The sequence below is a fragment of the Trichechus manatus genome, unplaced genomic scaffold (genome assembly GCF_000243295.1).
Source record: "Trichechus manatus latirostris isolate Lorelei unplaced genomic scaffold, TriManLat1.0 scaffold00089, whole genome shotgun sequence".
Taxonomy (NCBI): domain Eukaryota; kingdom Metazoa; phylum Chordata; class Mammalia; order Sirenia; family Trichechidae; genus Trichechus; species Trichechus manatus.
The window spans coordinates 1837567-1861049 of record NW_004444025.1 but is presented as its reverse complement, the minus strand read 5'-3'; the positions used below and the strand labels follow the sequence as shown (position 1 = coordinate 1861049).

Here is a 23483-nt window from a genome sequence, read left to right as displayed (position 1 = left end):
CTCTGAAGAAGGGAAACTGCTGATTTAATTCCCCTGTATCCTTCTGCTGTGGCTTCTCTCTTCCCCCAGACTGACTCCCATCACGTTTTAGCTACCCTTGTCTTACTACTGTGACAACCAACAAGTCTTCAGGTGTTAAGCATTGAAATACACTCCCGAACTTCATTTATGGTTAGAACTGAACCCTATACTGAACCTGAAACCACTGCTGTTGAGTCAATTCTGACTCATAGTGACCTTGTAGGACAGAGTAGAACTGCCCTGTAGGGTTACCAAGGCTGTAATCTTTATGGAAGGAGACTTCCACATTTTCTTCTGTGGAGTGGCTGGTGGGTTCAAATCACTGACCTTTCGGTTAGCAGCCAAGTGCTTTAAACAGTGTGCCAACAGGGGTCCTTAAATGAGGTATAATGGCTCAATATTATATTTGCTAGGTGATGTGTCACATTTAACACAAGATTATGTATTATATATATTATATGTTATTATGTTTGTATTATATGTATGTGTCACAATTAGCACAAGATTTATTATATAGTTGTAATTCATGGAAGAATGTGGGCTTTCATTGTTTTCACCAGGAATGACTGGTGATAATTTCAAACAGTTTACTAAGGGATGACTTTTTGAGCACTGGGACTTCTAGTATTTATTAACTACTTTGCATAGAGGATTGGCTTTGTCCTCAGAACTACTGGTTTTTATTTCTTTTGTCATAGGAGCTATCACTAATACATTCATCAAATATTTGTTGAGAGCATAATGAGTCCAAAGACTATGCTAGGTCCTTGGGAGAGAATATTGAACACACTATAGCCATGGTTCCATCCTCATGGATCTTCCAGTGTATCCCAGATTTAAGTCATTGTATTACACACGTTCACATAATCATATCCACCTGTACTACTATTTACTAAATATTTTTCCTTATATTGAGGAGCTCTTTTTAAATAGATTTTTAAAAGAAGCCTTAGGAAACAGAGTATTGTTTATAATATTTAACACCAATTAGAGTGAATTATCCACTGTTAAAGAACATGTCTTTTTTGTGTGCCACCTAAAATCATATTAAGAGCCACCAGTGGTCCATGCACCACACTTTCAGAAACAAGCCTCAACTAGATAGCCTAACCAATTGGAAGAGTTTGGCTATAATAATTAGATTAGGGGTTGTGGGGTAGAGGGGGGTGGCTGAGGGGTGAGGGGGTGGGGGTTGGTGTGGTTTGCACTGTTGTCAAACTATTCTCTTTAAATCTGGCCCTTGTTGCACTTGAGTCAGCTTCACCTCATGGTAGCCTTATATATAACAGCAAATTGTTGCTTGGTCCTGCACCATCTTCATGATCATTGATATGTTTGACTTCATTGTTGAGGCTACTGTGTCAACCCCTCTCATTGAGGGTTTCCCTAGTTTTCATTCGCCCTTCGCTTTACCAAACACGATGTTCTTTTCTAGTGATCGGTCTTTCCTGATGATGTGTCCAAGAGTAAGTGAATTGAAGTCTGCCCACCCTCACTTCTAAGGAGCATTCTGGTTGTAGTTCTTCTAAGACTGGTTTGTTTGTTCTTTTGGCAAACCATGGTATATTCAATATTCTTTGCCAGCATCACAATTTTAATGCATCAATTCTTCTGTCTTTATCTTTTACTATCTGACTTCTACGTGCATATGAGACAGTTGAAAAGACCATGGTTTGGGTCAGGGCCACCTTAGCCATCAAAGTGGCGTCTTTGCTTTTCAAAACTGTATGAGAGGTCTTTTGCAACAGACTTGCCCAGTGTGATACATTGATTTCTTGACTGCTACTTTCATGGACCTTGATTGTTGATCAAGTAGAATGAAATCCTTGACAATTTCAATTTTTTATCCATTTATCATGATGTTGTTTATTGGTCTATTTGAGAGGATGTTCGTTTTCCTCACATTCAAGTGTAATCAATACTGAGGACTAGTTTTTGACCTTCAGTAAGTTCTTCAGGTAGTCTTCATTTCTTGTCAGGCAACATTGTGTCATCTGCACATTGTAGGGTTTTCATGCATCTTCTTCCAATCTTGTTGCCAGGTTCTTTTTCATATAGTCCAGTTTCTTGGATTATTTGTTCAACATACAGATGGAATAAGTAAGGTGACAGGACACAACACTGCTTCACACCTTTTCCAGTTTTGAACCATGCAATATTCTCTTGTTCTGCTTGAACAACTGCCTCTTGATCCGTGTATATATAAAACTCATTGCTGGCAAGTCAACTCCAACTTGCAGCGACCCTGTAAGACGGAATAGAACTGCCCCCCAGAGTTCCCAAGGCTATAATCTTTACAGAAGAAGACTGCTACAACTTTTCCCCACAGAGTGGCTGGTGGGTTCAAACCACCAGCTTTTGGTTAGCAGCTGAGTGCTTTAACCACTGTGCCACCAGGGCTCCTGTGATGTATGTATACTGAGCTACTACTGTTGATGGAAATTTCTCCTATACCTCAATTATTAGGGATTAAAAAATAGTTGTAAAAACTGGTCTTGGAGATTTTTAATGAATAGTAAATGCTTTGTGTGTATTTATAAATCCCATTATGCTTTTAGCACTGTATGTAAATATTGTCTTCTTCAGTGTTAAGTTTTGCAGAAGACTAAGAGTACAAATAAATTGTTAATTTGTAACAATCCTAAAATGCACAGGGACTTAAATGCTTGTGTGCAGAAGCTTTTCGTATTAAAGATCAAATCATTTGAACTCTATATTCAGTAGCTGTCCAGCTGATTCCGATTCATAGCAACCCTGTAGGACACAGTAGAACTACCCCACAGGGTTTCCAAGTAGAAGCTGGTGGATTCGAACTGCCCAGCTTTTGGTTACCAGTCGAGCTCTTAATCACTGCACCACCAGGACTCCTATTTAATAGCATTAACATGGAGTGTTGAGAAAAGAATATACAATAAGACATATTGTATGGCCTCAAGTAATTTTCTTTCTAGTTAAGGAATTAAAGCTTCAACATTTCTATCAATTAAAGAACAGTGAAGCCTATGAGCTTAAGTTGCAGAATGTGTGAGTCTGACAGATGTGCCTTAGGCATTCAGACGGAATGAGATCATTGTGTGCTATGGGTCCTGGGGCTTTGTGCAAGAAGCCAGTCTCTGGTCAGCCCTTTGAAGCCTTGAGTCAACAGCGTATTCCAAATAGGAGTGCATCAAAGAGTTGTCACCAATAATGTTTTCTAATGTTTGAGCCTGAAAAACAAATCCTAAATCAGGTTTCCCATTTGAAGATCTAGTCTTGCTTGCATCTCTTTCAGGCTATCATACACACGTCACTCTGGCTACCAAGAAATCCACACGTGTGCCATATTGTCTGAAATTGTTTAGTGATGTGTGTGTGTGTGTGTGTGTGTGTGTGCAATCTCCAACCATAGTAAATGACAGCAGCTATGACTATTGTGCTAGCTAAAGTGGTCCAGTTTAAACCAGGGTGAACAAAACTATTATTTTTAATCCATAGTAGTAAATTAGAATTTTAGTGATCTTATATTATGTGATTTTTTTTATCAAGAGTTTTTTTATCTTATGTTTATTTTTTTGTTCTTTGTTCCTTCCTTTAATTTTTTAATTAACCACTGAATTTTTGAGAACCTAAAAAATGTGGATTTATTAGACTGTTTGAGAACTAGCCTTCAGGGTTATATTCTAGGGAGTAGTACAAAATCACACATATGGTGGAAGAACAATTGGAAGTTTTAAAACAGCTGAAAGTAATAGCAGACTTGAGGTTCCTTATGTATTGCCCATTATAAAGGGAATTTCCATCTTAACTTTCTGATTGTATCCACCCCGTTTTATATCATCAGTCAAATTTTTCAGTAAAAAGTGCACACTGACACATTCACTTTTTAAAAAATATTTTATTGTGTTTTTGGTGAAAATTTACTCAGGAAATTAGTTCTCGTTTAATAATTTCTATAGATATTGTTCAGTGATATTGGTTACATTCTTCACAATATAGCAGCATTCTCCATATTTCCATTTTGGTTGTTCTGTTTCCATTAATCTAGCTTCCCTGCTTCACATACCCTTCTCATTTTTGCTCTAGGGTAAATGTTAACCATTTGGTTTCATCTAGACGATTATTTTGAGGAGCACAGTACTCACAGGTGATATTTATCTTATCGATCGATCTGTCATTTGGCTGAAAGGTGACCTCTAGAAGTGGTTTGAGTTCCCATTTTAAAGAGTATCTCAGGGCGATAGTCTCGGGAGTTCATTTCATCTCTACCAGTCAGTAAGTCTGGCCTTTCTTTAGGAATTTGCATTTTGTTCTACATTTTTCTCCCATTCTATCTGGAACCATCTGTTGAGTCCCTGGTCAGGACGTTCGGTAGTAGTAGCCAGGCACCATCTAGTTCTTCCGATCTCAAGGTAGGTGATGTCATTGTTCTGTAGACTCTTGGTTCTGTACGCTAGTTTCTCTGAGTCTTTTGTTTTCTTCTTTCTCTTTAGTTCCGGATGAGTAGAAACCAATAGTTGTATCTTAGATGGCTGTCTATCCATCTCGTCTACAGTCTTCCTCTTTTTCACTGACCCTCTATTTTACCAGGCATGATGTCCTTCTCCAGGGACTGGTCCCTCCTGATAACGTGTCCAAAGTACATGAGATGAAGTTTCTCTGTCCTTGCTTCCAAGGAGCATTCTGGCTGTACTTCTTCAAGACAGACTCGTTGGTTCTTTTGGCAGTCCACAGTATATTCAATATTCTTTGCCAGCACCATAATTCAAAGGCATTAATTCTTCTTCGGTCTTCCTTATTCATTGTCCAGCTTTCACATGTATATGAGGCGACTGAAAACACCATGGCTTATGTCAGGTGCACCTGAGTCCTCAAAGTGACATCATTGCTTTTTAACACTTTAAAGAGGTCTTTTGCAGCAGATTTGCCATACAACCTTTGATTTCTTGATTGCTGCTTCCGTGGGTGTTGATTAAACACAATTTCAATTAAATTCTTATGGGATTTGATGAAACCTGATCAGCTCGTCTAAAAATTGATTTAGAAAAGTAAAGGGCCATGTGTCTTAAACTTCCAGTTGCCCCACCTACAGGACAGATTTGTGGACAAACTTCTTGACCTTATGACGTCTAAACCTGCAGAATCGGTCAGAATTCTGCAGACAGTGCTGTGGCAGAGTACGTTCCAGCGCCTCCCCCTTCCGGAGTAGATCCACAAAGCCTCAGCCACCATCCTTGAGCCAGCGGGCAAGTCAGACAACCCTTTGCGATTTACATCTGTGTTGGTGGTGGCCCTGGATGTTGATGCAACCCTGGAACATGTGCAGGATCCTCAGAGCACTGTGAAGCTCCAGGTCTTATATCCAGATGGCCAGGCGCAGATGATCCACCCCAAGCTGGCAGACTTCCGGAATCCTGGCCCAGGACGGCAGCGGTTCATCACTCAGGTGTGCCTCTCCCACAGTACCTGAACAGAACCATGCCAGGTGGAAGTGAGGCTGCTGCTGGCCTACAGCTCCAATGCACGCGTTCCAAAATCCCCCTGGACTGAGGGTGGTGACGTGTCACTGCAGTTGGAAACCAGCATCAGGGGCACCATGCCCTTCAGCAAGCCTGTCAAGTTTACATAACACCCAGGCCCGCAAGGGGCTGGGTCACAGGCAGCCTTGACAGCCATGGCCGAGAAGGGCCTTCTTCAGTATCAGAATGAGCCAGAAGCCTGGAGCACCTCACCTGGGAATGGCCTGTAGGCATAAGGAGCATGCAACCTTACAGTCTCACGTTGGATCAAACACAGGGTAAATTATTTTCATTAAAAAAAAACAAAAAAACCTCATGGTGACCCCGTGTGTGCAGAGTAGAACTGCTCCACAGGTCTTCCTGGCTGTGACCTTTGAGAAGCAGATCGCCAGGACTTCCTTTGTTAACTTTTCTGTTAGTAGTTCAGCGCTTAACCGTTTGCACCACCCAGGGATTCTGTGACTTAAAGTAAGATGTCTTAAAAAAGATGTCACGGCTCATAATGAAGACATAGTAATTAAAAGTGCGTTTTTGTGCAACAGTAGTAAAACGGTATAGTGAAAAAGAACAGAGAGACCAGAAATGGATTCACATATGTATAGAGATTTGATAGAGGAGATGGAGGAGATTAATGAGGAATATTGGCTATCCATATGGGAAAATCAATCAAGTTAAACTTACTCCATAAACAAAAGTAAATTCTTAAAACTTTCCGGAGAAAAATATGATTTTTTTAATTGTACTTTAGATGAAGGTTTCCAGAACAAACTGGCTTCTCATTAAGGTTAGTACACATATGTTCTATGACATTGCTTAACAGCTCCACGACGTGTCTACACTGTCCCTTCTCAACCTTGGGTTCCCTATTACCAGCTTTCCTGTCCCCTCCTGCCTTGTAGTCCTTGCCCTGGGGCTGGTGTGCCCCTTTAGTCTCGTTTTGTTTCATGGGCCTGTCTAATCTTTGGATGAACGATGAACTTCAGAAGAAAAATATGATTTTTGACATTATGTATAGTTTCTTAAGTAAGACACAAGACTCACGATTGACAATTTAAAATTATCCCAGTGTCTCTGTATGTGTGTGACAAAACCATAACAAAGTTAAAAATGTAAAAAACAAGTCAGACGCTAGAATCAGGGTTTTATAACACAACTAATGAATCATTTCTAGTACTGTAAACACTCTCTGAAATTAATAAGTGTATAAACCAATTGAAAAATCCCGATGGCCAGTAAGCAAATGCCAAGATGTTCAACCAATGAGGACTCAGTGAAAATGTCAATGAAATACTTTAAACAGTTGGCAAAAATCAAGGTTCTGTTTCCTGTTTTAAAAGAAAGTGAGAAAACAGGAATTCTCATTTGATTATATTCTCTGTTTCGCATTTCCTCTCCTCCCATGTTGTGTGTCTTTTCAGTCAATTCTGTTATAAGTTCCGAATTTTCTTCTGGTTTGAAATTCTCCTGTTTCTCTGGTTTGACCTTAGATGCCAACTGTACTCTCAACTTTGCTCATTTAAAACTATATTTAGAAAAAATATAGGCACTTTTAGTGAAATATTTTTACTTCTTAAGATGATTATAAGTATTTGTTTTAATGTAGATTTGTTTCACTTAGAACATTGTCTGAGTATTACACAGATGTGTTCATTGAAGATGACAAAGGTCTATGGGGTTAAGAGACTGGAGAGCTGGAGCTTTATTAAAGAGAAGAAAGATTACCACGTGACTAGATGAATAATCTCTGTTAAGTATATTTGCAGAAACAGTAGTAACCAGTGTTGAGCACTAACCAAGTGCTAGGTCATGTTTTATTTATACTTATTTCGGTCATATTAAGTTTACCATATAGTGTCATGAAGAAAAGTTAAAGTCAAAAATGATCAGATTTGCACCATCACTAGTGAAATGGTGAATGCATTAATAGAAATTAGAAAATAAAATAGAAGAGAAACTGGAACCCATAAGCTCAAATCATGAGTTTGGAATCGGTCGTATTGAATTTGAAGGTCTTAAGCGAACCTTGGGAATTTGATTTTGTGACTTGGAGGAGGTTCCTGAGCTATTGCTATAGACTTAGAGAGCATATGCTTATGGAAGATAGTTATTTAAATCCAAGAAGTACTTGAGTTCATCAAGGACAAGACAGAATAGAAACTTGGAGAAACATCAATTTCAGATACAGAAGGGTGCAGTTCTATAGAATCTATGGTAGGTATCTAAGGTAGGAAAGAAAGTAGACAGTGATGCCAGATACCACAATAAAATTAAGCCATTTAAAGATCGATCAGTAACTGTTGGTGGCTCCGTGATAGAAAAGTTATAAAATCAGTCTCTGAAAATGTGCGTATCGCTTACCTTTTTAGTTGTACTTAAAAAATAGTATGCTTCTAATTTTGGGAGAGTTGTTTTTATGTATCTCTATTTTTCCCCCTGGGTGTGTTTGTTTCTAACAGTATCGTTAGGCTAACCCGCCGCCAGATGCACTGACCCAGCCTTAGCTGTTTTAATGCTGGTGACAGATATTCCTTAAATAGCATTGTTGGCACAGGGATCAGTTCTCAGAAAAATTTATTTTCTCAGCACAAGAATTTTAGTTGACTTTCAAGTGATCTGGGAAAGATTTATTTCCAATTCAACAATTAGAGTCGATAAAAAAATTTCATTACAAATTCCAAAAAGCTTCCTTTCTTTTTAGTGACAGTTATGACTGTCCCTGAAAGTTTTAAATGCATGACATTCATAGCATAATGCGTTTTTGTCACAAAAATTTATTCATTTAGTTTCCTTATGTGACATTACTTTTATAACTGAATCACATGATTTTTCACTTGAGTCTTTCACCTTTTTCTCTTGAACATGTATGTGGATTCTTGGCACTTTCATCAGTTCCACGTTATTTGGAGTTTATGGTTTTAGATTTACTGACTGTTTAATATATAAAAATATTAAAACTAGGTATCACATGCTTGTGACTAGCAAGAGGGACAAATCACTTAAAATATAAGCCTCGTGTGATTGTGTTGAATATTTTTCAACTCTCGACTCCTTTTCTTGATGATGTGCCGCAGGGCACCAGGCAGGGTGTAAGAGAACTGAGAGCTGAGTGCCCTTAGCACAGTAGCCCTCTGTGCTCACCGTCCACCAGCAGGAACCCCACCAACCACCACCCTCTCCCGATGCAAAAAGAAATCTTAAAGATTGTGAATATAGAGATTTATTATACGCTTTCAAAATCACTAACATCAAGAGGATGAGGGTCACCTAGCATTAGTGCTTGTAGCTTTGGAGTTCAAGTAGCTCTGGTTGGTGAGTGTGTAAGAGTGAGCCAGGACCCAGCAGCAGCAGCTGAGCTGCCTCAGACGATGTGCTCCTAACCCCCCAGGGTAGTCGGTGAGTGTATGCTGACTGAATTACCCAGGCAAGGTTCTAAAATCAAACTCTATTTTGAATATATTCCTGACAAGATTTATTGAAAATGTCAGCTTAATAGAAACCCGTTGCCGTGGAGACGATTCCTACTCATCATGACCTTGTAGGACAGAGTAGAACTGCCCCATAGGGTCTGTTAAAACATTTTATTTTTGTCTAAAATACTAAATTTGTCCATAAAGATATATAAAACAGTAGACTTTAACCCCGTTACAGAACTTTTATTAAATTGGATTTTTTTTAGTGTACTCCACTGTTACGCTTTTTATGGTGAGGGAGGTAAATGACTAAATTATAAGCGTATCCCAGTTATTGACTGTCTTCTCCATCCCACATACACACTTCAACAACAAATAGAGAAATGGTGATGATTCCCAAGCATGGTATGAGCCGGAATCCAAGGAAGACTAAAGTACATTCACTGTTCTGTTTTTACTATAAATTAACTGTGCTGTACTCGCCAAAGGACTAAGGGATGGGACCTATTGACTATACGATTGTTGATAAAAATGTGTTTTTGTTAATGTTACTCAATGAAATATTCAATAACCTAGATAGAGCTTAAATATATAGTACTGCTATCTTTTGCAAACATTCTTTAATCTTCTTTGTGAAAAAAAGAAAGTCTGGTGAAAGATTTTCCTTATATGGGTATAACAGTTGTTTAAGAACTGAAAAATTACAACATGTACAATGCTTGTGGTAATGCTTTTCAACCTGACTGAATGGATTTTTTTTTGCTATAAAAAAACGAATTGAGGAAATTTCTAATGTTGTGTTAGATACTTTCGGAAAACCAAGCACTATCAACTCAGTCAGAAAAGATCTAGGATCGTATTAAATATACAGTGAATCCTGTGAAAGCCAGAACTCGACGGGACTGCCTTGTTTTTCCGGGTCTCAGAAGACTTCTGCCTTTGACGGGGTGCAGCTTACCACTTTTCTGCCACTCTCTATTAGTGGAAAGTGTTTGAGTTTTCCTTCTCTGATAGGCTTCCACCTTACCAAGGTTCCAGCTTTCACAGGTTTTACTGTATTTTATACTGCCTGACTCACCCATGTGATTTGGGAGAACCAGTATCGATTTTAAAATACATGAAGTCTTGCTTCCACGCATCTTGAAGGTGCTCCTTACCGTTGCCATGGAAGAGGCAGCTTTGCCCTCTGTCTCTTTCTGCAGTTTGGAGCATCTTCCCTGGTGGGGCTCACGTTCCTTATTCCTTTTTTTGTTCTCTCTGTTTGTGGTGTCTTAATCCAGGTAGAAGTTTTTTCTTTGGTAGAGGGGTGATGGTAGTCTCCCTCAAAGTGTTGCTCTAAAGTAATTCATGTCAGTGCTTAACACAGTTTCCAGTCTTCAATCGGTCCACAAAACTGGTAACTGCTATTATCATTCTCACTTAAAAATTATTATAGTTAATACACCCTTCTTGATGAAATATAGAAGTGTAGTTGACTTATCTACTATATTCTTTTATATACACATATTTTTTCTTTTTCTTTTTTGGTTCCCAAATTTTATTCAAGGACTAATACAAAATATTCCAGGTTTAAGTGTGTTTTAATCCTCATCTTCTTCCTCTTCTTCGTCCTGGTTAATCTGGAAGTAACGTAATTCGTAACTTTCTTTGCTGTTAGCAACTACGCGCAACTAATCACGTAGATTATTCTTATTCCAATATTTTTTTTGAGATATTTCAAATACCTTTTGAAAAAGGCACCTCGGAGGTTACAGTAATCTTGCTCTTGCTTCTTTTGATGGTTACAACCCCTCCACCGAGATTACCAGCTTTCCCATTAACTTTGATTCTTTCTTGAAGAAGCTGCTCAAAATTGGCAGTATCCATGATTCCTTCTATAGGGTGGGTGCAGTCAAGGGTGAACTTTAGACTCTGCTTCTTTTTTTTGCCCCCCTTTGCCACAAGCTTTTTCACAGGTGTCATGGCAGCAGCCGAGGCAGAAAGGGATATACATTTCTTGATAACAAAAAACTTTAAAATTTCTTCAGAAAAAATGATATACAGCTTTTTTTTTTTAAATTGAACTTTAGATGAAGGTTTACAGAACAAACTAGCTTCTCATTAAACAGTTAGTACATCTATTGTTTTATGGCATTGGTTAACAACCCCGTGACATGTCAGTACTCTCCCTTCTCCACCTTGGGTTCCCTATTACCAGCTTTCCTGTTCTCTCCTGCCTTCTAGTCCTTTTCCTGGGCTAATGTGCCCCTTTAGTCTTGTTTTGTCCTATGGGCCTGTCTAATCTTGCCTAAAAGGTGAACCTCTGGAGTGACTTCCTTACTGGGCTAAAAGGGTGTCCAGGGGCCATACTATCAGGGTTTCTCCAGTCTCTGTCAAGCCAGTAAGTCTGATTTTTTTTTTTTTTTTTTGAGTTAGAATTTTATTCTACATTTTTCTCCTGCTGTATCCGGGACTCTCTATTGTGATCCCTGTCAGAGCAGTCGGTGGTAGCTGGACACCATCTGACTGTATTGGACTCAGTCTGGTGGAGGCCATGGTAGTTGTGATCTAATAGTCCTTTGGACTAATCTTTCCCTTGTGTCTTTAGGTTTCTTCATTGTCCCCTGCTCCTGAAGGGGTGAGACCAGTGGAGTATCTTAGATGGCCGCTCACAGGCTTTTAAGACACTACTCACCAAAGTAGAATGTAGAACATTTTCTTTATAAACTATGTTATGCCAGTTGAGCTAGATGTTCCCTGAGATCATGGTCCCCACAGCCCTCAGCCCAGAAATTCAGTCCCTAAGGGAGTTTGGATTTGTCCATGGAGCTCCCATGACCTTACCCTGAAAAAGTTGTGCTGGTTCCCCAGTATTTTGTACTGTCGTACCATTCACCATAGTTATCTATTGTCTATTTAGTGATTTTCCACTCCCACTCCTCCCTTCCCTCATAACCATCAAAGATTGTTTCTTTTTGTGTGTAAACCTTTTCACGAGTTTTTAAAGTAGTGGTCTCATACAATATTTTTCCTTTTGTGGTTGACTTATTTCACTCAGCATAATGTCCTCCAGATTCATCCATGTTGTGAGATGCTTCGCAGATTCATCATTGTTCGTTGTCATTGCATAGTACTCCATTGTGTGTATGTACCATAGTTTGTTATCCATTCATCTGTTGATGGGCATCTAGGTTGTTTCCATCGTTTTGCTATTGTGAACAATGCTGCAATGAACATAGGTGTGCATATGTCTATTCGTGTGACAGCTCTTATTTCTCCAGGATGTATTCCTAGGAGTGGGTTTGAGTGAATGTAAAGAATTCTTAGGTGTTCTAACTGAGACCCTAGAGTTACGTTTTTCCAGACAGTATACTAAATACTTTTATGCAGTTGTAATGACAGTATGTGAAATGTTGTCATTATTTCTTTATAAAAACATGCTGTACCTACACCATATAAAGTATATTTTTCAACTCACTCCAAAACTCAAGTTAGTTTTTTGAAGTGCATTTCTTTTTATATTCCCTCTTTCCTCTAATTGGTTACTCTTTTACATCGATATTGTTTTATCAAAATGGCACTATTAGCCCTTCTGACCCTGGAGTGAAGAGCTCACCATTTGTTTTGATTTAAAATGGAAAAGTTTTTGGAGAAAGTGTTTTTAACCTTGATTTCATAGATAAAAGAGTTCATAGAGGGCTTCTGGAAATTGTATACTTTGAAATTGTATGCTATTGTTTGAAAACTTGAGAATATGCATTTAGATACATGATTTTCTGGTTGGAGCATCCATCAGAACTTTACATCGGCTTCTCAAAACTTTCTCAAGGCATTGGTTTAAAAGGATCAACAAATTGCATTCACTTTTAAATACTTGGTTCAGAAGTTTAACAAACTAGAGAGTTTTGAAGCGTAGTTTTATAATTGGAGCCATTATAAAGGAACAGAGGATTATAGACATTATTTAGCAACTGATGTCGAGGTTTATTTTTGTCTGGAAACTTTCTGCATTATTATATTCTTCTTTCTAGGTCACCTTACTGGCATGTTCTTTCGCATAATGGTGCTTCTGTACTATACCATCATACCATAGTGCTTATAATCCGTTCTAAGCATTACATTTATACTTCACATCTGGCACAGAAAAATTAAAGCATAAGGCTAACAAAAACAAGTTTCAATCTTGGAATTGTGGTAAGGAAGGGATTGTGAAAAGGAAATTCTTAAATATGTCATTGTTTAGGATATATGTGGACATCCCAAGTGTGGCCAAGAGAATGGGGATTTTATTTTTTACAACTAATACTTAAGCTGATTTCAGAAAGGGGAAAACAACTCCCTTCCTTGGTTATGATGTGCTTTAGATGACATCCTTCAGTTGTTGCAAGTTTTATCTTAGGGATCCCAAGATCCAGATGAAGTAATTCCAAACATGTATTTAGTGTGTCACTATTCCGTACAAACAGATCTGATGACTTGCTTATAGGTTGTTGGTGTCTTTTGGTGAAGCATCTTGGCCAGGCCCCTTAAATGAGTGACCTTGAGAAAAAAAAAAGGCCAGGAATGTCATCCTTATGTCATCCTTTCTGTCTACAGAATTATATTGTAAACAGGTTTGCATGCGAAACTTGGGCTTTTATTTAGGCCATTCAACCAATCCACATATATTTCTTGAATGCCTATTATGTATGAGGCATGGTGCTATGTTTTGGGAGATACAATAGCAAAGAAACAGCAAAACGAGACAAACACCCAGGAAAAATTCCTGACCTTTTAGTGTTTATTAATGAAATTATACATAGATACTTTAAAAATGAAATAATCAAGTAAGTTAATAAATGTAAAAGTGAGACTTACTTGCATTTTGAAGGATAAGCAGTTTTTGACATTTTATTTAGTACCTTGCTATTTAGTGCTGTTTTGTTTTTTCCATGTTATTTTTTAAACCTAATCATTAACCACATTTTGAATCCTCTCTTGTCTTCCCTAACTTAACATGGGATTTATCACTTTTTTATGGAGTTCCAAATTCTAGAAGAATGTTTACAATTAAAAGTAGAATTAAAGTCAGTCCTGTTATTGCAAGTAGTGGAATCGAGCCAGAATCCAGGAAATCAGTAATAACTGGAAAAAATGTCTCCTGATCTATTAGCAGTATTAGAAATACCTCACAAATAACCCATTAAAAAGCAGTTAAATAGAAGAGATTATTAGGGTTGCTCTTGTTTTTGTTGTTATTATTTTAACCTACCTTAAAATAAAGTACCAAGTTTAGAAATAGAAAGAAAAAGCTATACTCAGTGGACTAGGTTGAAGAAGGATGCTAGTGTGAAAACAGACACTTATGAATTAATCACACAGATGTCCAAACTGAATGATTTCCGGAGAGTGTGGCAGAGTGGAAAGAGAATAAGCTTTAGACTCAAAAAATGTGGATTGAAGGTAACACTGTCCTTTGTCATTAGGGTAACCATATGTCCACGTGTTTTGGGAACAGTCATGGTTTTATGTCTGTTGTTTGACCAAATTAATAATACCACCCTCCTTCATTCTTAAAAATACAGTGCTTTCGCAAATAAATTGTATGGTCCCCCTATTTATTGTGACAGCTAAATCTATTTTCACAGCAATACAGTGTATTATTACAGTGTATACATTTAGTTTTTAAGATTCTTGAGATATACAGAAAAAATTTAAGAAAGTATTTTGTAATCTGAAAATCTATACCAGAACTATACTTTAAAAAAAAAAAAAAAACATTGCCATCAAGTTGATTCTAACTCATAGCGACCATATCAGAACTATAAAGAGGTCTATAAACATTCATAGATTTATTTGGGCAGAGTGGTTAAGGTAACTATAAAAGAGATTCGTTTTATTTTAATTGTGTCATTCTTAAACAGATGGGTGTAACACTTTGTTTGATTAGTTGTGTAAGGCCTATTTTCTCAAAGTCTGTTGGGTTCAAATCAAGTCATAGACTATGACTGTACAGAATATTGAAACTTAGATTTTGTGTTAAGGATAAGGGAGACGTTCCATTTAATTAAAAATTCAGTTGGTTTACTAAGTGAGAAAAATGAAACCAATTATTTCATAATTTCATTAGTGTTCAATTCAGTTTTGAATGTTCTTATAGTTAGCTACTTTATCATCTTTAAGAGATACTTAAGTTTCCTTCTGTTAGCTTCGGGAAATGATAATTTATTATTTTCATAGGCTAGTATCAGAAATCACAATTTTTAATGCTTATCCTTATGAATTTGATCTTAGGTATGCAGTTCCTCAAAGGAAAAAAAAAAATTCCAAGTACTTCTACTCCTGAACTCTGTTTTATTTCACATGATCCATTTAATCTCTATAAAATGGCTACCAGTAAACCAGTTGCTGTTGACTCCAACTCATGGAGACCCCATGTGTGTCGGCCTAGAACTGTGCTCCATAAGGTTTTCAGTGGCTGATTTTTTTGTAAGTTGATTAGCAGACCTTTCTTCCAATGCTCCTCTGGGTGAGTTCCAACATCCAATCTTTAGTTAGCAGCTGTACACATCAACCATTTGCCCTACCCAGGGATTCTGGAAAATGACTATACCTTAACTTTTTGAATTCTGCTGGGGAGGCTGACTTCAGTCTTTTTTAATCTTATAATGAAACTATAATAATCTAAAATAACAAAACAAAGGCAATTCTTAACCAGTAGCAGATGAGTTTTTAACAACTTCAAGGTCCTTTTATTAATAGAAAGAAGAAACTAATTTTGCCTGAATCTGAGAAGCCATTAACTGAATATCAGAAGAATCACAGAAACTTGACAAGAACCAGCTCACCATGGAGCTTTTAAAAATACAGTTTTGGGGACAAGATGTTTGGGGATAATAATTACTACTTCACATGATTATTAAAAATAGCAATATGAAAGCATCTGGCCAATAACTGGAGTTTTGAGTAGTTACTCAATAGATGGCGTTCCTGAGTGGTGCAGGTGGTTAACACGTTTGGCTCCTAACCTAAAGGTTGAAGGTTCAAATTCATCCAGAGTTGTCTGGAAGAAAGGCCTGGCAATCTACTTCCAAAACATCAGCCATTAAAATCCTTATGGAGCACAGCTTTACTCTGACATACATGGTACCATGAGTCAGAGTTGACTAGATGGTAACTGGTTTGGTATGGGTTTTTTTGGTACTCAATAGATATTAATTGAATGAAGGAGCAAGATCTGGGAAGAATGAAGAGTCAAGGGGATATACCCTACAAAATAATGCTCTTTCTTTTATTTTTTTCTATGCCAGCCAAGACCCTCTCCCTTAAAGATTAGTAAAAATAACCATGAATGAAAGTTCACTGGACAGACTCAGTTAATTATTTTTACAAGCTTTATGTGTCTTTCCAATTATTCAAATTTTTTACTTCCAAAATTTGAAATTGAAGATTCTGAACCACCTAGACTAGGATTTGAGGTCACCAAAAGACTCAATTTTACTATCTCCATCTACTGGCAGGGAGGAACTATACCCAAGCATCTGGACTGGCATAGAAAAGAGGAGAAAGAACATTTAAAAGGTAAGCAAACAATACATTTTTATTTTCTCTAAATTTTAAAACTTCTCTTATCATACACTCCTATTTTTATTGTACTCTCATATAATCAAGTTGATATAATGAATCATCTTAAAGCAGAAGGATTTTTTAGGTGGTATAATGCCCTTATCCGATTCTTCAACATGAACAAGTATAGACTTGAGTGCCTTGCTTTCCTAACAGGGGTCTGTCTGTCCTTGCACTTCCACATTTCTATCTAGTCATTCCATTGCTCCCATGCTATTTCACATTCCTACTAATCTTTACACTGCATTGTGCTTACTGAGATGTCTTTATTCTCATTTCTGTACTCTCTGTCATATTAAGTTTCATTTCATCAGGCAAATTGTTATGGTATAGAGAGAGAAGAGAAGTATGTTGTTCAACGTGTAATCATTTATTCTGGTGTTTCTTAGTTTTTTTTCTCCATGCTTTGTTCATAAATATTTTCTTTTGGCAGAAAGTACAGAACAGAAATTTCTTGTTTATTGATGAGTAAATGTATTTACATTTTTTTTTTATCTTTGGTGTTTTGCTTCCCCATCAAAAATTATTTCCCTTTAGTAATTGTGTTTAGCAAGAATGCAAAATTGTAATCAAACATTGCAGTATGATAACTACTATAAGTAAATATTTTGATGGTTTGTGTGGTGGTGCAGTAATAGATCTAAGTTTAAATCGTGTGTTTTAAAATATTAAGTATAGTTGTCCTTAAGGTTAATAGTGTGCATATCTTTCTTAAAAGACTTCTGTCTCAACTTGAGAATAAGAGTAAGGTAGTCATTTGTTTTGATAATTAATATTATTACAATTGTTGCAATTAAGTATAATTTGCATTTTTTTCCTGTTGGTTTTCTTCTGCACTACCTCTTTCGTCCGTCCGATCTTTGTTCCTTTTCTTTCCAAAGAGGAAATGATGAATTTATAGGGAGTATAGATGGAGAGTTTTCAACATCAAAATTAGATTTCACGAGCAAGAATTTTCAAGGAAGTGCTCTGTTCGCACAGGTCTGTTCACTTGCTGGGAGGTCATGTCTGCAGCTGGTCTCTTTGCTGGCTGCAGGTAAGGAGGGATTCTGAAATGTTGTAGCATCTGAGAATGTCCAATCTAAGAGACCGTTCAAAGTCCTCACTGAGATCACAAGACGGAGAACTGGATATTTCTGAATAATGCTGAAGACTTCGTAAAGTCAAATTCAAGCCCTATTTTGAATTAAAATATCTTCTTGAATCTCTGTTCCATCCTCTGTTTCAGCTGCTGTTTCTGGTCCTCTTGCACTTCGACCTTTGGTTTTATTTTAAAGCTATTGTCATAAACCTGTCTTGGAAGAAGTACAGCCAGAGTGCTCCTTAGAAACAAGGATGGTGAGATTACATCTCACGTACTTTGGACATGTTCTCAGGAGGGATCAGTCCTTAGAGAAGGACATCATGCTTGGTAAAGTAGAGGGTCAGCGAAAAAGAAGAAGATCCTCAATGAGATGGACTGACACAGTGGCTGCAACAAATAGCTCAAACATAGCAACTATTGTGAGGATGGCGCAGGATCAGGCAGTGTTTCGTTATGTTGTACCTGAGGTCATTTTGAGTCAAAACTGACTCGAGAGCACCTAACAGCATAAAGTGGCTGTTGCTGAAGAATCCGTCTAATGGCTGTGTTCAAACCAATTCTAGAGGGTATAGTTAAAATTGTTGTGTTCTTGCTGATTCATTCTTTTATTATAGACTAACAAGGCAATAAAATTACATAAGGTGATAAGAGCTTGGCATGCTTGGGTGGTTTTGGCATGTCTGTGATGGTTCTCATGATCGTTATTAACTAGTGCTTTAAGAGATATGTGTTTTATTATGAATTTCTGGTTTTCATTCTTTTAAAAACTTCACGACTGCATGTTTTTACCTCACTTAATAATAGATAAGAGTTGTCAAGGGCTGGGTATGGGACAGGAGGTCGTATTTTCCAGCAGGACAGAATGGTGAGGAAATTCATGAGCGTGCTCTGTTTAAACTTGGCCTATGGGGGGAAATCATGTCCCAATCGTTGCTCTTCTTTAATTCCTGATATCATTATGTGGAATAACTGCTGAAACCAAAGATCTTGCTACAAGTACAGATCTCAAGCATTGCTTATGCAAATGCTTTATCCCTTACTGACAAGCATTTAATAACATTTAAACATAAGATAGGAGGACATGATTTGTATAGAAGTGACTAAATTTATTGTTTTTGCTGTCTTTGGAAATCACTCGTAAGAAATTCATATGCTCATTACATATACATTATATACAGTCACCTTTGAATGAAAAATGCTAAATAGAAAGAGGAAGTAGTAGGATTGCTGAATATATTAAGACTGATATGAATGTTTGTCTATTTTACTGTTTTCATCAGATTTTTTTTTTTTTGCCTTACGTCAGAGGTTAATGTAAAAGAGAAATTTTAAAAGTTTTAAATACTCATTAAAGCATAAACTAATTGCCTTATTTGCATTTTTTAAAGTGTAAGTTTGTGGTGATGATCTTTTCATTGTTATTTTCACTGATAAATTTTAAATATCTTAACACGAAAAATGTCAGTACTTTATTTAGACATCTTGCGGCTTTCCCTGTGTGGAATTCCCGGTAAACTTCAATCTGAGTGTTGTAAGCTATCTACCTAGTACAGAGCAAAAATGAACAGAAATTTAGTCTTCTCTGAAACAGACGCAGTTGTTCTTTGAGACTATTTTCTCTTTTAGTAACTTGTCTGTTAGTTTGTTTAAAGAGTATCTAATATGAATTTTTGCTTAATCACAGCTAATTTTTGCCATAGCAGTATTATTTGATATAAATGCATTTTGCTGCTTAAGATAGTTCAGAGCTCCTGGTATTTTATGTAGACCTTCCACATTGAATAATAGTTTTAATTCAACAAGAGAGTTGATTAACTATTTCAAAAAAATCAATAGTGAATCTTAAAGTAACTGTTTCTATTATAATGGGAAGTAATCCTAATTTATCACTCTCTTACATTCTGTTTTTGACCTCTTTGTGGTGTCTAAAGTAATGCGCAACTTAACATTTCCTAGATATGTTCACTATAGTGGTGTGTGTAATCGTGTGTACATGCAGTTAAGAACTAATTGGTGTGCAGTGAAGGCTTTAAGGAGATTCTATATTTGGTTATCATAGCAACGATTGTGAGGATGGCGCAGGACCGGGCAGTGTGTCATTCTGTTGTACATAAGGTAGCTATGAGTCGGAACCGACTCAACGGCATCTGACAACATACTTGGTAGTATATCCTGTGACACAATAGGTAAGATTATTGCCAATCTGTCTTCTGTGATTGAGCTTTCATTTTAAAAAGTCATATCCCATTGCCTAAAACCAAAACTGGTTGTTTTTACCATTACCTTGAGGTTAAATTACCATGTTGTCAAATCTTTACCATTTCTGTATCGCATGTCTCACTCAGGACTAGAAGAATTTTATAGATCTTACTTGTCCTATGCTTTATGATACATAGATCTTACTTGCTGTATGCTTTATGATACAAACTGGGATATTTTGAAGAGTAAAAGGGGATACTAATAAAAATTGCACCAGGGTAACACGCCTAATCAATGGCTATGCTAAGCACACTCAAATATATGCTCACTGTATCTACAGTGATTTTGGTTGCAAATATCAAAAATTGTAGCTCTCATTGGCTGAAACAGTAGAAGTGATTTACTTATTCACGTAATTGAGGAGTCCAGGTATGGAGTGAGTTTGTTGTGTATGTTGATCAGGCTTTAGTTCCATTTTTTGCACTACCGTATGTCTGCCCACTTTTCTTCGTTGACTTTTCATTAGACTGTCGTCCATCAGGATAGCAGAATGGCTGCAGCTCTCCAAAAGCAGTGAGATCTTCTCAGCCCCAGCTGTTGAACAAGAGTTCTTGGATTCAATTGGATTGGCCCACATTAGGGCAATGCATGCGGTATGGGAGATAGGCTTATATTGATTTGCGAGCACACTTCTGAATGAAGTCAGTCCAGCTTTTACTGAAGGGCTGCTGGCCAGGGGATGCTGGGAGCTGCTCACTCTGCTGCCTTTCTCTCATTGGGAGCTTTGCCGTGCTCTTTCTGAGCACAAGCCCCATTTCTTCCCAACGTGCACGGTCAGGGAAGACGCTAAAGGCTGAGTTCTTACACTCCTTGTTAGGTTCAGAAGAGTTTCAGACCATCTGTTAAAGGTAGGATCAGGTCAAGGAAATGGTAAAATTTCTGCAGTGCTGCTCTTCCCCTGGCTTTAATCAATGTCTAGAAGGGAATCAGACATGTGAAATTACTACCTAGAAATCACTGATTCTTGCTTAATAAATTTCATTTCTGTGAAATTACAATTCTTATACATGTGAGCAATCTTTCATTATATCTTACATGAGAATCTCCTCTTCACTGACATCAAGAAAACTTGGTACCTGTTAGTCACCTCGTTTCGGTTTGAATTAGATGGAGTATGACGGACGGCGTTTCCCCTTCACTTACATAACCCCAAACCAAAACCCATTGCCATCTAGTCGATTCCAGCTCATAACACCCCTATAGGACAGAGTACAACTTCCCCGTAGGGTTTCCAAGGAGCAGCTGGTGGATTCAAACTGCCGACCTTTCGGTTAGCAGCCTGAGCTCTTAACCACCAGGCCACCAGGCCTCCTTTCACTTTACATACTGGTTTGTAATTATCAAAGTGGTTATTTCATGCAAATATCATTTCATTTGAACTTTAAAATAGCCTGTGCTTATCTGCAGTTTATAAAAAAGACTGAAGTATCAAGTGACTTGCCTAAAATAACAGTTTGTCAGCAATAGATTCATATTTCAGAGTTTATAGATAAAATAATGACTATAAATTGTGGCATTTGCAGAGTGTGATGAAATTATAGGACATATTAAGAAAAGTAAGCATATTAAGAAAATGGCAGATCTCAATCATGAGTACTCATGAGACCTATTACCATCAGTGAAGCCCTGATAGCGCAGTGGTTAAAGCGCTCAGCTGCTCATCAAAAGGTTGGCAGTTCGAACCCGCCAGCTGCTCTGCAGGAGAGAGATGTGGCAATCTGCTTCTGTAATAAAGACTTACAGCCTTGGAAACTCTATGGGGGGCAGTTCTACTCTGTCCTATAGGGTCGCTATGAGTCAGAATCGACTCAACGGCAGTGAGTTATCTCGTTTAGCTAAAATACATATTTGTAGGTTATAATAGATGACCTTTGAGTAAGAACAATTATGAATTAAGGAAGGATTTTAATTTGGGAGGATATGGTCCCTGGATGGCACAAACCTTTAAGTGCTCAATTACTAACAGGTTGGGGGCTTGAACCTACCCAGAGGCCCCTCGGAATACAAGCCTGGCGATCTAATCGATTAAGGTCACAGCCTTGAAAACCCTATGGAGCGGTTCTTCTCTCTGCACATGGGGTTGCCAGGAGTTGGAATCAGCTCTACAGCAGCGGGTTTGTTTTTGTTTAATTGGGCAGGAGGTCTAACAGTTGTAAAATCTTTCTATTCTTATGATATAAGCTCTCTGGAAACGTAAGAATGAAGGATAAAGTTTGAATATATGTACAGTTGCTTTCTGCTTATGTTCTGGGCTGTCAAGTTTCTTTAAGCTATCAATATTTTTTAGGTACTGCTGTGTACAGGTTAGAGAGCTAGACACTGGTTATGAACTTCAATAAAAACGATTTTGACTTCTAGAAATTCATACTGTGGTAGAAAAGAAAGAAGTCAACTGGCATATTACGTTTAAAGTATTCATTTCTTAAGGAATGTACAACAGGGAATCAAGGATTGCTGTTTTAACATCAGACCTGGGTTGTGATGACTGAATATTAGTTTACTAGTGTAGCTAGTCTGCAAATGAAACCAAATCAGTCTTAGAAGTTGTTGCATTAAGAGGACAGAGCTTTGTTTTGTTTCTGAAGTGCCAAAAACCTAGAACAGTTCCTGAAACATAATAGGTTCTCAGTATATGACTGGTGGATATTCATTCTCTTAAGCAATAAAATGATTGTCAGCTGTCTTCCAGGATAAGTTCAAGAGCTTCATTTGAGCGTTATCTTGAATAAGTATAATTGCTTTTGTGGTTTACTTAGTCTAGCAATCCTCTCTTTTATTTTTCCGTAGGAAATATTTATTCTTGTCATTCATTAACAGTCTGAGGTAGACATTGCTAGCTTTGTTGTTTGTTTTATTTTGCTCATTGTTTTAAAGATATGGGAAATGATAGATTGAGTCAGTGGTGAAATAAAAACGAGAACCCAGGTTTTCTGTCCCGTATACTATTGTACTTTTTTATTAGTAATCAGAGTTTAAAATATTAAAGGTATAAGTGGGATACTTCTTTTTAGTGTGGGATTGATGGAGAGACTTGATGGAAAGATACTTGTTTGAGCTGTGGAGCTCAGTATCTCTTCTCTCTACAGATTCAAGTGAGATTGGATGAGATTACCTTGGATATTCTGAGAAAAAAGGTACTAGCTCATGGAGTTGGTGAAACTAGAGAGAATATTTTGTTGTTGAAAGTGAAATGTGTTAATTGGAAGTTAGTGAGAATGGAAGCAGAAATAGCTACATAAACAAACTACCAAGATTAGTACAGAGGGTTTAGCACAGACAAAAAAAAAAAAAAACAGCAAAGCAAGACACAGTTAAGACCAGTGAAAATCTATGTAAAGTAAGGATTGGAAATAGATACAACTGCCATAGAAATGTGTTTTTCCACATACTGAAAATAACATATATTTGGAAATAAACATGTCACAAAAATCTCACAGGGCATCTGTGAAGTCTGCCAGCTTAAGGGTAACATTTTGGTACAAACAGTTTTATGTATACAAAACAGGGAACCAGAATTCTTCAGAACTCCCAAACTATCAGAGATTAGAGATTTATTTCTTTTGGCCTAATCTTATTCATACGGGTCTTTCTCCTAAATTCAGCATAAAGCATCAGCATAAAGAAGGACTT

At 37.4% G+C, this 23483-nt stretch overlaps 1 protein-coding gene and 1 pseudogene across 3 annotated transcripts in view; one reads left to right on the top strand and one right to left on the bottom strand.

Annotated features, from left to right (window-relative positions):
* PDGFC (platelet derived growth factor C) overlaps positions 1–23483 on the top strand; it is a 275156-nt gene that overhangs the window by 128359 nt on the left and 123314 nt on the right. Inside the window, exon 2 of one of the 3 annotated variants that reach the window (XM_023736602.1) lies at positions 16405–16465. The exons of 1 other annotated variant lie outside the window; for it this stretch is intronic. The gene's annotated coding sequence lies outside the window, so the exon portion shown is untranslated. Of the gene's footprint in view, positions 1–16402; positions 16466–23483 lie in introns of those variants that run through there. One more of the 3 variants, XM_023736603.1, reaches the window with a different exon arrangement.
* LOC101358331 (60S ribosomal protein L22 pseudogene) lies at positions 10400–10888 on the bottom strand (annotated as a pseudogene).